Genomic DNA, 15,698 nt, shown 5'->3' with positions numbered 1-15,698 from the left:
AGGCCCGGGACGCGATTCAGAGTGCCTATCTGGGACTTGGCAGTTGCCTCGTCCCGCCTGGAGTTTGCCCCCTGGCATGGCTAGAGTGTTTCTTTACACGAGGCTGGGTGCATGCCTAAGGTGCCCACGGTTCCCACACGATGTGTCGTGTTACAGGCATTCTGCCCTCCTCTGTTTATAGCCCCCGACCAGGGGTTACAAGGCCCGGCTGTGTCCAGTGCAAGCACTGAGTGCTTATCTCCACAGAACGAGTCCTTGGAGGCGGTCGGTGCAGCTGTTCGTCTGCTATGGCCCTAATATGGCAGGTCTCCTGGCCGATGGGCGGACATTGAGCAGGTGGGTGGCGGATGCAATCCTTTCAGCTGCGAGTCCTGGTCCCCGCCTCGGGGTCAGGGCTCGCTCCACCAAAGTGTGGCGGCCTCTACGGCCGGGTCCACTGGAGTGTCACTCCGGGACATCTGTGATGCTGCGGGTTGGTCCACCCCGCTGACCTTTGTCAGGTTCTATGGCCTTGACCTCAGAGCCACCCCTGGCTCCTCTGTCCTACGTGCTGGTGCCAAAGCACTCACTCTCTCGGCAGGGTTTGTTTAGACACTGATTGGACACTCGTTCCCATAGTGTTTCGACGCAGCTCGAGTTCCTGAAGGGGAACTTCTCTAGGTTACGAATGTAACCCTAGTTCCCAGAGGGAACGAGACGCTGCGTCTCCATGCCACACTCCCTGCATCCCTGCGGCGCTTACCTTCTCTCTTTTCAGAAGCTAATGTCGCTACAACCGCACAGCCATCTTGTAGCTTCCTGGTTTACGCGACGTCACCTGTCTATGACGTCACGGCTTGCCTATTGGCTAGATTTTACACGTGGTTCAGAGCGTGGACATGCAGGGTTTCGAAGCAGCGTCTCGTTCCCTTGGGGAACTAGGGTTACGTTCGTAACCTAGAGACGTTGTGTATGTAAGTGCATGTATGTGTGTGTGTGTTATACATTTATTATTACATGTTCTAAAGATATGTATGTTTTGTATTTGTCTTAAGATTGTACTGTCAGATAAAAATAGATTCAGATAATGAATGATCAATTCTACTGTAAGTCAAATCATTTTAGTATTTTGTCTCAAAAAGTGATTCTTGTGGCAGAAAAGCATTGAGGAAAGGCCATGAAGGAAAGGCCCAGGTTTTATGTTCCTTATGATTATAAAATAAAATGAAGTGAAATCAAATCAAATCCAAAATATCCAGCCAACTAGCTAATTTAATGACAAAAGTTTTACTTTGTTAAAACAAATATATAAATGTACATATGTCTAACTTAATTTTTTTGGACAAATCCTTCTTTAGCACGAATAACCCAATCATTATATGTTTGAAATATGCAAAAGCCATTTACCTTCTAAATTTGGTAAAAAATAATTGTGAATCGTATATATTTCCTTCTAACACTTTAGACATTTGAAATGACCTTCTTTGTACATTTTCAAGAGCGGCATAACCATCACACCAAAGACATTAATAGAAGTCATAAAAGGAGATAAATTGCACATAAGTAATGGCTGATCTTCATTATAACCATTTACAATGCCAAGTAATGCCTGAAGAAGGTAGGAGCACAAAATTAAAAGCAATGCTAAAATATCAAAGGCATTTCTTTTCTGCTTCCCGTGGGCTCACCACCTGCAGGAGGGACCGTAAGGGACGGTGCTGTGAGGATTGGGCAGCAGTCGAAGGCGGGGGCCTGATTAGACTGCTGCCCCCGCGACCCGAATTACAGATAAGCGGGAGAAAATAAATGAATGAATGAATTTCTTTTCTGTTCATCTTTCTGCCTGTTTAATTAAATGATTGAAAGCTTATACCTGTTTGAAGAAGTTTGAAAAAGGTTTTACATGTGCATTAGAGTTTTCTGTGCGAGATTCAAATGCAATTACTTCAGACATCGCAATTCAAATGGTCTTGTCAAAAAAACAAAAAAAATTGAACAATCCTGTCTTGTTACTGTCAGGGATTCACCCTGCCACGCCCCCCTCTGTAGCTGTCAGGGATTCACCCTGCCACGCCCCCGTCTGTAGCTGTCAGAGATTCACCCTGCCACGCCCCCCTCGATAGCAGTCACGCTGCTTCCCAAGATTACCGACAGCTGTGGCTCATGAAAGATCAGACTACATAAACTCACGTTCTTGAGTCACAGGCTGTCGGTCGTTGTATTGTCATGCAGGTAAATCGCGTGGCTGCTCAAACGCCGGGATTCACCGCTGGCTATTTCTCCGAACTCCATTTCCTTATTGAAGTACTCATTGCCGAAAGCTTTACTTGCATTGGGATTAGGCGTTTGACATTCGCGCTCATAGTGGATACTTCGTTACGAGCGGATGTCTGGGTTTGCTTTTGTTTTCATTGGTGTATGAGTGTTTTGTTTTTTGCACCTCAATAAAGAACATGATTGGACTTTATCTGCTTCCGCGTCTGCAGCCTGACAGTTACATAAAAACATGTTAGAAATAATAATCTAATCTATTAATCTATTCAAATATTTTTTTACACATTTTGACATACTGTCAATGGAAATTGACTATTCCGCTCAGTTATCTAATTTATTTAAAGTTACTCCTAATTTACATTTTATTTGAATGACTTTAATCTATGTTAGCAGGTAGATCAAAAGTTGGAAGTTTACTTTACATCAAGTTAAATATAAACATACTGGATTACACATTGTACATAAACTTGTTTAATCATTAAAAAAGTAAAAACTTGCAATACATTTTAATTATAAAACTTTTGGAATTCTTAAGTTCACTATAAATGAGGATAGCATAAAACTGGCCTGAAAAATAAACCTTCTTTTTTGCTTTTGCCAAGGTGTATTGTACTGTGAAGAAACTCTGACATCCATTGAACTATTCCATTGCTCACAAAATCCTTTGTTGTGCATGAAATTTCTACAGACAATAGAGTTCTTTATATTCAATAATGCTGATCATATACAATCTAATATATAGTACTAAATTGGATATGAATGAATATGTTAGGACTAAACTGATATTGTAACTGATTTCCATTTTAATAAATTAATGATAATATTAATTTACAAAACCTGCAAAAGCTTTTAATGTAAATTAATTGTATAATTCATTGAAATTGTTAATTATATTTAGGTTCTATCTATGATAAGTGAACTAGATAAAGGCTCCTGTTAAAAGAGCTCTTTGTAGTACAATAAATGACACTATGAAAAAAGGGGTTCTTTCAGGAACCATAAATGGTTCTTTCCTGGCACTGCTATAAAGTCCTTTTGGTTCTTCCTGGAATTCTTAGAGTGTACAGTAGTCTAATTTTGTGACTCTGATGTTTCGTGTGCCTGTCCTTCATTTGCTTTATTATTGCATCACAAAAACATATATGCAGGGAATTTTGCTGTCAATTCTACAATGACAGGAATCATACTGTCTGCCAGAAAGTGCTGAAACCTACTTCTCCTAATGCCATTATTTATCAAATTTAGACCCAAGCCTTTTCATTATTAAATAACACATTTTATTACAGTTAGTTTTAATATCTGTGTCTCATCCACCTTTTTCTGTGTTTAAAAAAAAAAGTGCTAATATTACAGTGAAATACAATATGTATGACTGTGAGCTTATCAAGTCAAGTCAAGTTTATTTCTATAGCGCTTTTCACAACAGACATTGTCTCAAAGCAGCTTTACAGAAATCAACAGTCAAGGTGAATGGTGTGTATTTATCCCTGATGAGCAGCCATGGCGACTGTGGCAAGGAAAAACGTTCTTAGATGTTATAAGAAAAAACCTTGAGAGGAACCAGACTCAAAAAGGGGAACCCATCCTCATTTGGGTGACATCAAGAGTTTGATCATAAATCTTTCAACAATACAGAACACTGAAGAAAGAGAACTAACATGAGTACTGGAGTATAAGATTATAAGTAAATGTTCTTTCTACAGTCTTTGGTATAAAAGTAGGAGCTACTGAGCTCAACATTTGTGATCATGTGCTTATACATATAATTATACTATATACGTATAGTTTTAGCACTTCATCTTCAGTTAAGAAAGGTTTTAAACCGATTCCATACATTGCAGTAGGTCATGTTTCTTGTGGTACCTTGTTATTTCATGTGCTGGCCTATTATTTGTGTTACTACAGACTTCTCCAAACTTTTTCTGTAAAATAATTGTGAATCTCACAGATTTCCGTCTACCACTTCAGACATTTTAAATAACCTTCCTTGTACATTTGTATAAGTGGTGTAAGCATCACCCCACAGATATTAAAATAAGTTATAAAGGTAGCAATATTGCATATAAGCAATACACAATCTTTATTATAAGCATTTACAATGCCAAGCACTGCCTAAGGAATGTAGGAGATCAGCATTATAAGCAATGCTGAAACTATAGTATCAAAGGCATTTCTCTTCTGTTGGTTTACATACATCTCTACCCGTGCATGTATCTCCTGGCCCGGGGTGTTTCAGAGCACACAACACAGACACACAGCAGAATAAAATCAAAAGCACTGTTACAAAGAATACAGAGTTGATAACAGGATCAGGGTAAGTCATTGTGTTATGATATGATACATGTCATATATTAGAGATATATGCTATGTATCATATCAAAACACAATGACTTACCCTGATCCTGTTATCAACTCTGTATTCCTTTGTGTCCTTTAACTCATTGTGTTATGATATGATACAGATGCAGGTTAGTAGAAGAGGCCTTTCACTCCAGGACAGACACAGAAAAAAATTTACCACTGGATAGAATTTGCTGTGTCTAAAAAATAGCATATATGCTAATTCAGCAGCACAAACTAAGCAGAACATGAGCTCTATTATAATGTGATTTAGAAGAAAAACATAATGATTTAGTTTCTGCTAATGTGAAAATAGAACCAGAGGCACCATGAATTGGCTGGTGTACCAATAAGGACGCAAACTGCCATGATACAGTTTAGGAAAATAAATTCAAAAGCAAAATTGTTTTGACAGTAAAACAACAACAACTAATGGATTCAGAAAAGCTAGAGTGGAATTGGTGACCTCTTCTGTTATATTAGTCATTTTGTAAAGAGAAAACAAAAGCATGTGTAAAATCACAAAATAAAGTTTAGGGATTATGAAATAATTTCAATTATATTATTATTGAGAATATTTTTTTTTAGAAAGTTATTGTTTTAAAGATCACACTGCATAGACTTTGCAATAAAAAGACACATACTGAATGCATTCTAACTGAAAAAGTTGTAAAAAGTTTAACCTGGAGACTGATCCAAGATCGATGTACCATAAGAGTTGCCTGTTTAAAAGTGAGGTTAGAGAAGCAACAAGTTCAGACTACTAAGACTGCGATGTAAATGGTGTAGTAGCTGCAGTTATAATAAATGAATCAAGATTGTGTTGTTTAGCCCTGTCAATTTGATATAATACAATAATAATCTATTCAAATGTTTTGACGTGTTTTGATAAACCTTATATGGAGACTTACACAGAGTATTTCACAAAGTGAAATGTTTTAGAAAAAGTTGTTGACCACAAGGACATGCTGGACATTCTATTGTTAAAGACTATGTTAGCTTCTTTTATTTGAAGAATATTGTATTTAATGTTATATTAACATAAACTTGTATATTTTTAAAATAATCTGAAAAACTTATTAGTAGGTTGGCTAGTGGTTGCTCGGAAGTTAAGGTGCAAACGGAAGGTTGTGCGTTTATTTTTCCATCTGTTTAATTGTAGAGAATTACTGAAAGTTTACAGACAGGTTTCATTTGATAAAACATTTGGATTCATATGAAAATTCACGTTTAATTCCTGATTTAATCGAAAGAGCAAACTATAGACCTGCAACCGTAATATTTCTCAGGCCCTTTCATCAGTCCATTGAAAAAAAAGTTTACAATTTAAATACAATAAATAATTTTGCAACAATCATTTATTTACCAGAAATGATTATCAAATAATTAAAACAGTTGTATTCTACTAGATAATTTTCTCTTGTTTTGTTTTATTATATTGTTGTATAATTATTACACTTCATACCTGGCTTCTAACAAAAAAAAAACATTTTTGCAGTTGCAATTAGGCTTGCAGTAAATACAACAAAACACAATTCATATTACAGTTGTACTGAAATTATAATTAGTTATCATTGAATATTATTATCATATCATCAAGTGAATATTTTTAAGTGAAGGTGTTGGAGTGGCCAAGTATGTCTCCAGTCGTAAACCCGATTGAGCATCTTTGGGGCTCCTCATGCAGAAGGTGGAGAAGCGACATGTGTCTAACATCCAGCAGCTCCGTAATGTCATTGTGGAGGAGTAGAAGAGAATCCCATCAACAATGTGCAGCTCTGGCGGATTCCAGTTATTTTGACAATAATGGCTGCATGTTGAGTTATTTTTAGTGGATAGTAAGTAGAGGACCCACCTTTTTTTTTTATCGGGTTTGTACATACAATTGTTACTCTATTATTTAATTAATATTCTGTTGATTTTTGGTACATATTTAATTATTATTTAGTTAAACCTGCTTTCAGCATATTTTTTTATTCTCTAAAGTAGCAAATTCTCACTTATTGTAAAACAAGATTCAAAACAGAATCAGTCAGTGTATACTGTAAGCTGATTTTTTATAACCAAGCCATCATCTATTGATTTCATATTTTATCATCTTTATTGTATTTTGTTCTGGTCAGGGACACTGGGCAGACAAATGGCTGTGTTATTTATATACTGATGTACAATTCAGCAGAGTTGTGAGATATTTAAGGAAATAAACATGGATCAAATTTGATATTCAAATAGTAGGGACATGACGATTGAAACCCTGTTCTAAAAACACCTGGCATGAGGCAACAGTATTTCCCATATGGTATGCCAGTCTTTCACAAGACATAACTGTGGTGGCTCAGTGGTTGGTGTTCTGGGTTACCGATAGTAAATGCGGAGATTCCAGCATCGCCAAGCTACCACTGTTAGGTCCTTAAACAACTATTTATTTGGTGAGATCTCAAATGATGCAATACAGTGTTTCCCATTTAGAGCTAAATACATATTGCATATCATAAACAGATAACCTTAAGTGTAGTTTCCATAATAATAAAAAAATTTTTTTTTAAAGATTTATTCAGAAGGAAAATACCCAAAGCATCAGATTGTTTTAATTTCATTGGAAGGATGTAAGTGTGAGAGGAAGAGGTAAGAGAGACTAAGATTATTATAAACATTGATTACAGATGTATCTAATCAAAACATTTTTATTCCTATTTAAACTGTTCCTATTACAAGAACCTTGGTGCAATGATATACTTTAATAGATTTCTTGCAAATAATAGATGAAGTTATCTCAAATCAATGAACCATGTTGCTTATGATGAAAAAACCTAGTGATAAATTTGACATTTTGAAATTTTTATATTGAGAATATCGCCTTAACTATATCACAGTTGGAAAGGCTATTATTATTTGTATTTAAATACTTTAAAGGTAACAGGAGCTCTGCTACCTTGTGTTAGACTAATTTTATTAAAAAATAGAAAGTTATTTTGAAACTAATAAAAAAATCATCTGGTCCTTATCAGGTCTTAAATGTAGGTAAACACAACCTTAGATGAACAACAACACATGACACAAGGCTTTATTTATTTAAAAAAAATCAAGCTGAAATGAAGAAACCAAGTGTGAAAAACATATTAACCCTTCCTGCTTACATAGGAATTAAGATGCTATGTATCAGTCATTTGCTGCAGATTAAATGCTGTACAATCATATAGTATACTTGTTCTTTCAAATGTTGAATTTAATAAACACATTAATACAATTTAATAATTAATGTTAACGAGCTCATTTTTTATTTAAAATGTGTTTGCATGATTAATTTGTTCTATAAGACCCAGCTGTAAAACGTTAACATAATAAGTGTTATTTACAACAAAACTTCTTTCTACAGAAATTAGATAATCGAAAAGAAGAAAAAAAAAATTAAGCTGAAACTGGTGATACAGATTCTGTAGAAAGTTTATAAATCCAACAGATTTTACTCATGAAGTCTCTTTTATTTCCTTTCTATATTTTGCACATTTTAAATGACCTTCTTTGCACACGTTCATAAATGGAGTAATCATCACACCAAACACATATACAGAGGTCACAATGGGAACAATATTACACTCAAGCATTGATTTATCTACATGACTTACATTAAAAATAAAAAGTAAGATTTGAGGAAGGTATGTTAACAGAATTAAAATTAATGCTGATAAGATCGTATTGAATGCATTTTTCTTTTGTTGGTTCCCTACATCTTTACCTGTGTGATTTTTGGTACAGGTATCTCCTGGCCCTGTTTTTTTCAGGGCACGCAACACAGACACACAGCAGAAGAAAATCACAGTCACTGCTATAAAGAACACAAGCATAGAAAAGTAACAGTAATTTGAATAGTAGATAAAAATAAAGCCACATCCAAATGAAATAAACCAAACTGTTGCAACAACTGCCGTTTTGTACTTTATATCTTTATATCTCAAAAATACTACTGGGTGAATCACTGCTACATATTGTTCAATACAAATGCAGATTTGCATTATCGGCCTTCCGGTCCAGGACAGACCAAAAATAAAATAATTCAGTAAGGACATTACATGATTATTAAAGATAAAAACATTCAGCGTTTCGGTAGCAAATTCTATACATAAAACAAGCTCAATTATTATGTGATTTAAGAGAAACACTTGACTTTGTTTGTTTTTCCAGTCAACAGAAAAGTAGAACCAGAGATAGCAGGTATGGGCTGCTGTACATATAAGGAAGCAAAGTGTCATGGTAATGTAGCAGAAAATTATTCCAAAAGCCTTTTTTTGTATACAGAAATAAACTTCCATTAAAAATGAATGAAATAGCATTGGACGTACAAGCTGAACAGTTGTGTTAGCCATTTTGTGTTAGCTCTGTAATGCAAAGAAAAAAGAATGCAATATGCAACAGCATTATTTGTAATACACATTTTCTTAATTTCAGCAAGCATGCAGATACCTGAAAGAGAGAGAAAAAGAGTAAAGAAGAAGGTCAATCTTATTCCTGTTGATCTAACACACACATACACATACAAATTGCACTACGTATTATCTTATATCATTATACAATAATAGGCAATTCCATTATCCCACCTTTTTTCCCTTTATTTTACCTGTAGACTAATGTACATGTCTGCTGTGAGATATATATAGGAATGAACATGGAAATCAAATTTGCTATTCAAATAGTGTTGCCAAAGATTACCACATCTATTTCTGTGATAAACAGGTGCACTTCATGTGTGACAACAATTACAATTAGTAGGCTATAATTAAAAAAAGTAAAAAAAAGACTTTGCAGTTCCTATTGCTGATCACTAGTGCTACGTGTAAACTAAAAATGGTTGTTTTTGTATATTCATGCAATCATTCATGCATTCATGAATTATTTTGCCATCAAAAATGGTTTTGTTCCTGAATAAACATGGTAGATCAAGAGCCTGTCCTTAAAAAACACTGGGCATGAGGCAGCAATATAACCTCAGTAGAAAACCAGTCTGTCACATCACTCATTCATACTTTGAGTCATTTACGAGTGGTGGGGGAGTGGTGGCTCCAGTGGTTAAGGCGCTGGATTACCGTTTGGAAGGTCGGGGGTTCAAGCCCCGGTATTGCCAAGCTGCCACTCTTGGGCCCTTGAGCAAGGCCCTTAACCCTCTGTGTGCTCCAGGGGCGCCGTATCATGGCCGACCCTGTGCTCTGACCCCAGCTTCCAAGAAAGCTGGGATATGCGAAGAACAACATTTCACTGTGCTGTAATGTATATGTGACAAATAAAGGCTATTCTATTCTGGCTATTCCATTATCATTATCATGAGAGTAAATCTTAAGAGACATTAACTACAGGGCATATTTGGGTGCAGTGAGTCATCTGGTGATATTAAATGCACCACTATTGATATCAATAATTAAATATATATTAATTAGATGCAGCATTAATTGCCTGTAAAGTGGCAAATATCTTTACTCGATCTTCTTGAGACTGTGATTTTATTAAATGAAAGTTTAGAAAGCCATCTTGTTATCTCATGACCAATAAATGCAGTTATTTGCCAAAATAAAGTAGTTTGATTAATTTAATTCATTAAAAGGTTGAGAAAAAGAACTTGTATCAACCCATATTTACTGCTTGATTATGCAGGTTTAAAATGCTTAGATTTACTTAGATTTACTTTTTTTTTTTTTGTTAATGTGTAACTTGTGACTAATTTGTAATTATTTGGAGTATATAAACAAGAATGCATGAATCTAAATGTAATTGTTTACTTAAAAAATTGCACAGTAAGTATTTGTTATTCAAATTGTGTTGTTCAAAGCAAAACACTTCCTTGGTGATGAACACGCACACGTTATTTATTACCCATTCACACTTTTAAATACAGAATTATTTCACGAAGCTACATGAATTGGTTTATGCCTCTCTTATTTATATACATTTTTGTGTATGCATATTGTTTGCAAAATAAATATACTGTATATGTAAGGGCTGGGCAAGTAAAACGTGTTATTTTCGCAACTCGTTAAAATAATTAACGCTGACAAATATTTTATCAATATTTAAGCATTAACGCAGTTTTTATTATTTATTTATTATTTTAAAAGTCTGTTGCTCACTGGCTCTGAATACACATACAGACAAACCATGGGTGATGAAATGGGTGGCATCTTGATCCGTACTGGCTTGGGATGAACGTCATCACGCGTCTGAAGCAATGAGAGCATTTGGGAGTGTCAGCAACCACAGGAACCCGAAAAGAAAAAAACTGCCGGATAAGCAAACATGGAGAAAGGTACTGAATGGCAGACCACGTTAGATGCAGTTAACAAATGATATAGTGAATTCGATTAGTGTTGTGGTAGATTTCGGTCATTTCTGCAGTGTTACTATAAATGTAGAGATTAAATCATAAACATGAAAATTTCCCACTTGTTTTTTCTTTCAAAAATAATTGTTCATTAAATAAAACTAATGTCTGTTTTTTTGTGAACTTGATTTGTTTTACATGAGTCTAGCTTGAGTTTTAAAGAAATTAAATGCAAAGTCCAAAAAAAGAAAAAAGCACTTTGTAATAAATGTCACTGTTAAAAATGAAAACAATCATGTTACAGGTACACATTCCAGACAGTACATAAGCTCCATTTGATCACAATTAAAAAATAACACATGCGTTGGTGTAAATGTACATCCACAAAAACTTTTATCACTACAGGTCTATTTTCTAATATAATATGTGTGTATTCAAGAGTTGTAATGTTTAGAGAATATAAGAATAAACATATAACTTTCAAAGCCCTTAGATATATGTATAATACCTAATACTATAAGACACATGAATAAATACACATTATATATATATATATATATATATTTTTTTTTTACAAAGTACAATAATTGTAACTTTTAAGCTTGTCAAGGTCTCAATTAAAATTCAACATTTTACATGCAATTAAAAAAAAAGATTTTCGCTAATCATTTGACACAATTAAAAGTTAAAAGCACAATTAAGTAGTGTTATTTTCAACAAAACTCCTCTACAGAAGTTAGATAATCATAAATAGATCACCTCAGATAAGCTGGACTGGAACTGAACTAGAAACTTTATGACTCCAACAGATTCCACTCATGAAGTGTCTTTCATTTCCTCTGGATATTTTGCACATATTAAATGACCTTCTTTACACATGTTTATAAATGGAGTAATCATCACACCACAAATATTTATGGCAGTCACAATAGGAACAATGTTACACTCAAGCAATGATTTATCTAGTTGAATTGCATAAAAAATAAAAAGTAATGTTTGAGGGAGGTATGTAAACATGATTAAAAGTAATGCTGACAAGATCGTATCAAATGCATTTTTCTTTCGTTGGTTCCCTACACGTCTTCCTGTCTGATTTTTGGTATAGGTATCTCCTGGCCCTGGGTGTTTCAGGGCACGCAACACAGACACACAGCAGAAGAAAATCACAGTCACTGCTATAAAGAACACAAACAGAGAAAAGTATTAGTAACTGAAGGCACAGATATAAATTAAACCACTTACAAATGATATCAACCAAACTGTTACTACAGCTGCCATTTTGTATTTTATATCTTTATATTTTAAGAATGTTAGTGGATGTATCACTGCTACATATTGTTCAATACAAATGCAGGTTTGAAACAATGGCCTTCCAGTCCAGGACAGACCAAAAATAAAATAAGACAGTAAAAACAATGTATAATTATTAAAGATGAATATATTCAGGGTTTCAGAAGCACATTCTATACATAAGAAAAGCTCCATTATAATGTGATTTAAGAGAAACACTTGAGGTTGTTTGTTTTTCCAGCCAGCAGCAAAATAGCACCACAGATGCCATGAATGAGCTGTTGTGCCAATTAGAAAGCAAAGTGTCATGATAAAGTAGCAGAAAAATATTCCAAAAGCCTTTTTTTGTATACAGAAATTAATATCCATTGTAAATGAAGGAAATAGCATGGAATGAACGAGCTCCTCAGATGTGTTTGCCATTCTCTATGAGCTCTGCAATGCTGAAAAGAAAATGCTGTAATATGCAACTGCATTATAAGTTCAAACTTATTCTTTTCCAAATTTCAGTATCTGTTCTTCAACCTGGTAAAGATGTTTATAAAGCCGGTTTTTACAATTCAGCAAACTTGTGAGATATTTAAGGGAATGGACATGGATCAAATTTGATATTCAAATGGTGTTGTCAAAGATTAAAAATGTCTATGATAAACATGTCCAGTTCAAGAGTCACCCACTGTGCCGATTATAGCTCTAATGATTTTGTTCCTGTCAGGGACATGAGAATTGAGAGCCTGTTCTGAAAACACCTAGCATGAGGCAACAGTATACCCTGGATGGTATGTGGTGGCTCAAAGGTTGAGGTTCTGGGTTACTGATCGTAAAGTCAATGCTTCCAGCACCATCTTGAATGACCTACTTTGCACATGTTAAAAAATGGAGTAATCATCACACCAAACACATATACAGAGGTCACAATGGGAACAATATTACACTCAAGCGATGATTTATCTAGTTGAATTGCATTAAAAATCTAAATCAATGTGTGAGGAAGGTATGTTAACAAGATTAAAAACAATATTGATAAGCTCGTATTGAATGCGTTTTTCTTTTGCTGGTTCTCTACATGTCCTCCTGTCTGTTTTTTGGCACAGGTATTTCTTGGCACTGGGTGTTTCAGGGCACGCAACACAGACACACAGCAGAAGAAAATCACAGTCGCTGCTATTAAAAACACAAATATAGAAAAAGCACGGAAACTTGAGATATAGATAAAAATAAAGCCACATCCAAATGAAATAAACCAAACTGTTGCAACGACTGCCATTTTGCACTTTATATCTTTATATCTCAAAAATGTTACTGGGTGAATCACTGCTATGGATTGTTCAATACAAATGCAGATTTGCATTAATGGCCTTCCAGGACTAAACAAAAATGAAACAATTCAGTAATGACAATACATAATTATAAAAAAAAGCATTTAGCATTTCAGTGGCTGATTCTGTACTTAAGATAAGCTCCATGATAATGTGATTTAATACAAACACTTGAGTTTGTCCGGTTTTTCAGTCAACAGAGAAATATAACCAGATATACCATGAATGTGCTGTTGTACAAATTAGGAAGCAAAGTGTTATGATAAAGTAGCAGAATAAAACTCCAAAAGCCTTTATATGTATACAGAAATAAACGTCCATTGAAAATAAAGGAAATAGCATGGGGTGTACAAGCTCCTCAGATGTGTTAGCCATTCTTTATTAGCTCTGTAATGCAAACAGAAAATTATCCACTTTTCTTTTTATCTTAGCAGGCCTAAAAGAAAGAGGAAATTGCTGTTGATATCTCACACACACACACACACACACACACACCCTCCCACACACACCAATGTATGTATCTATATATATATATATATATATATATATATATATATATATATATATATATATATATATATATATATATATATATATATATATTATATATTATATATAATATAATATATAATATATAATATATATTATTATATTATATTATATTATTTATATATATATATATATATATATATATATATATATATATATATATATATATATATATATATATATATACAGCGAGACATTTAAAGGAATGAACATGGAACAAATTTGCTATTCAAATAGTGTTGTCAAAGATGAATAAAATTTTTTAAACAGGTGCATTTCATGTGTCAATAATTTATTACTGATTTTTTTATTTTTGTTGTAAAACAAGACTGTGCAGCTCTTTATACTGATAATCACCCCCAGCATTAACTGTAAGATGATAACTATTGTTGTTGAATATATATGCAATCATTCCTTCATTTAATCATTACTTCATCATCTACTATGGATCTGTTCTGGTCAAGACCATGGTGGATCAAAAACCTGTCTTGAAAACACTGGGCATGAGGCAGTAATACAACCACGCTGGATTAACAATCTGTCACATGACTCTATTCGTTCCTACTTTGAGTCTTTTAGGGTATTAAATAACAAGATACATTAAATCAGGGCACAATTGGGTGATATTAAATGTGTCACTATGGATAGAAATCATTAAATATATATTAATTAGATGCAGCCTCAAATGCCTACAAAGCTGTTTTTATTGAGTGGCAAATATCTTTACTTGAAATTCTTGAGACTGTGAATTAATCAGATTAAGGTTCAGAAAGCCATCATGTTATCTTGTACATGACCAATGAATTTAGTTATTTGCCAACATAAAGAAGATTGATTGATTGAATTCATTGAATTGAGATTTAAATTTTTTATTTGATGTGCCTCCCACTTGTTAAGGGACCAAAAGTAATGGGCCAATTGGCTTCTCAGCTGTTCCATGGCCAGGTGTGTGTTATTCCCTCATTATACCAATTACAATTAGCAGATAAAAGGTCCAGAGTTCATTTGAAGTGTGCTATTTGCATTTGGAATCTGTTGCTGTCAACTCTCCGAGATGAGATGCAAAGAGCTGTCACTAACAGTGAAGCAAGCCATCATTATGCTGAAAAAACAAAACAAACCCATCAGAGAGATAGCATTAAAAAAAAAACATTAGGCATGGCCAAAACAACTGTTTGAAACATTCTTAAAAAGAAGGAAGGCATCGGTGAGCTCAGCAATACCAAAAGACCCGGAAGACCACAGAAAACAACTGTGGTGGATGACCGAAGAATTTTTTCCCTGGTGAAGAAAACACCCTTCACAACAGTTGGCCAGATCAAGAACACTCTCCAGGAGGTAGGTGTATGTGTGTCAAAGTCAACAATCAAGAGAAGACTTCACCAGCGTGAATGCAGAGGGTTCACCACAAGATGTAAACCATTGGTGAGCCTCAAAAACAGGAAGGCCAGATTAGAGTTTGCCAAACAACATCTAAAAAAGCCTCCACAGTTCTCGAACAACATCCTATGGACAGATGAGACCAAGATTAAATTGTACCAGAGTGATGGGAAGAGAAGAATATGGAGTAGGAAAGGAACTGTTTATGATCCTAAGCATACCACCTCATCAGTGAAGCATGGTGGTGGTAGTGTCATGGC

This window comes from Silurus aristotelis (assembly GCF_946808225.1).
Source record: "Silurus aristotelis genome assembly, chromosome: 4".
Taxonomy (NCBI): Eukaryota; Metazoa; Chordata; class Actinopteri; order Siluriformes; family Siluridae; genus Silurus; species Silurus aristotelis.
Note: the sequence above shows the minus strand (reverse complement) of the source record.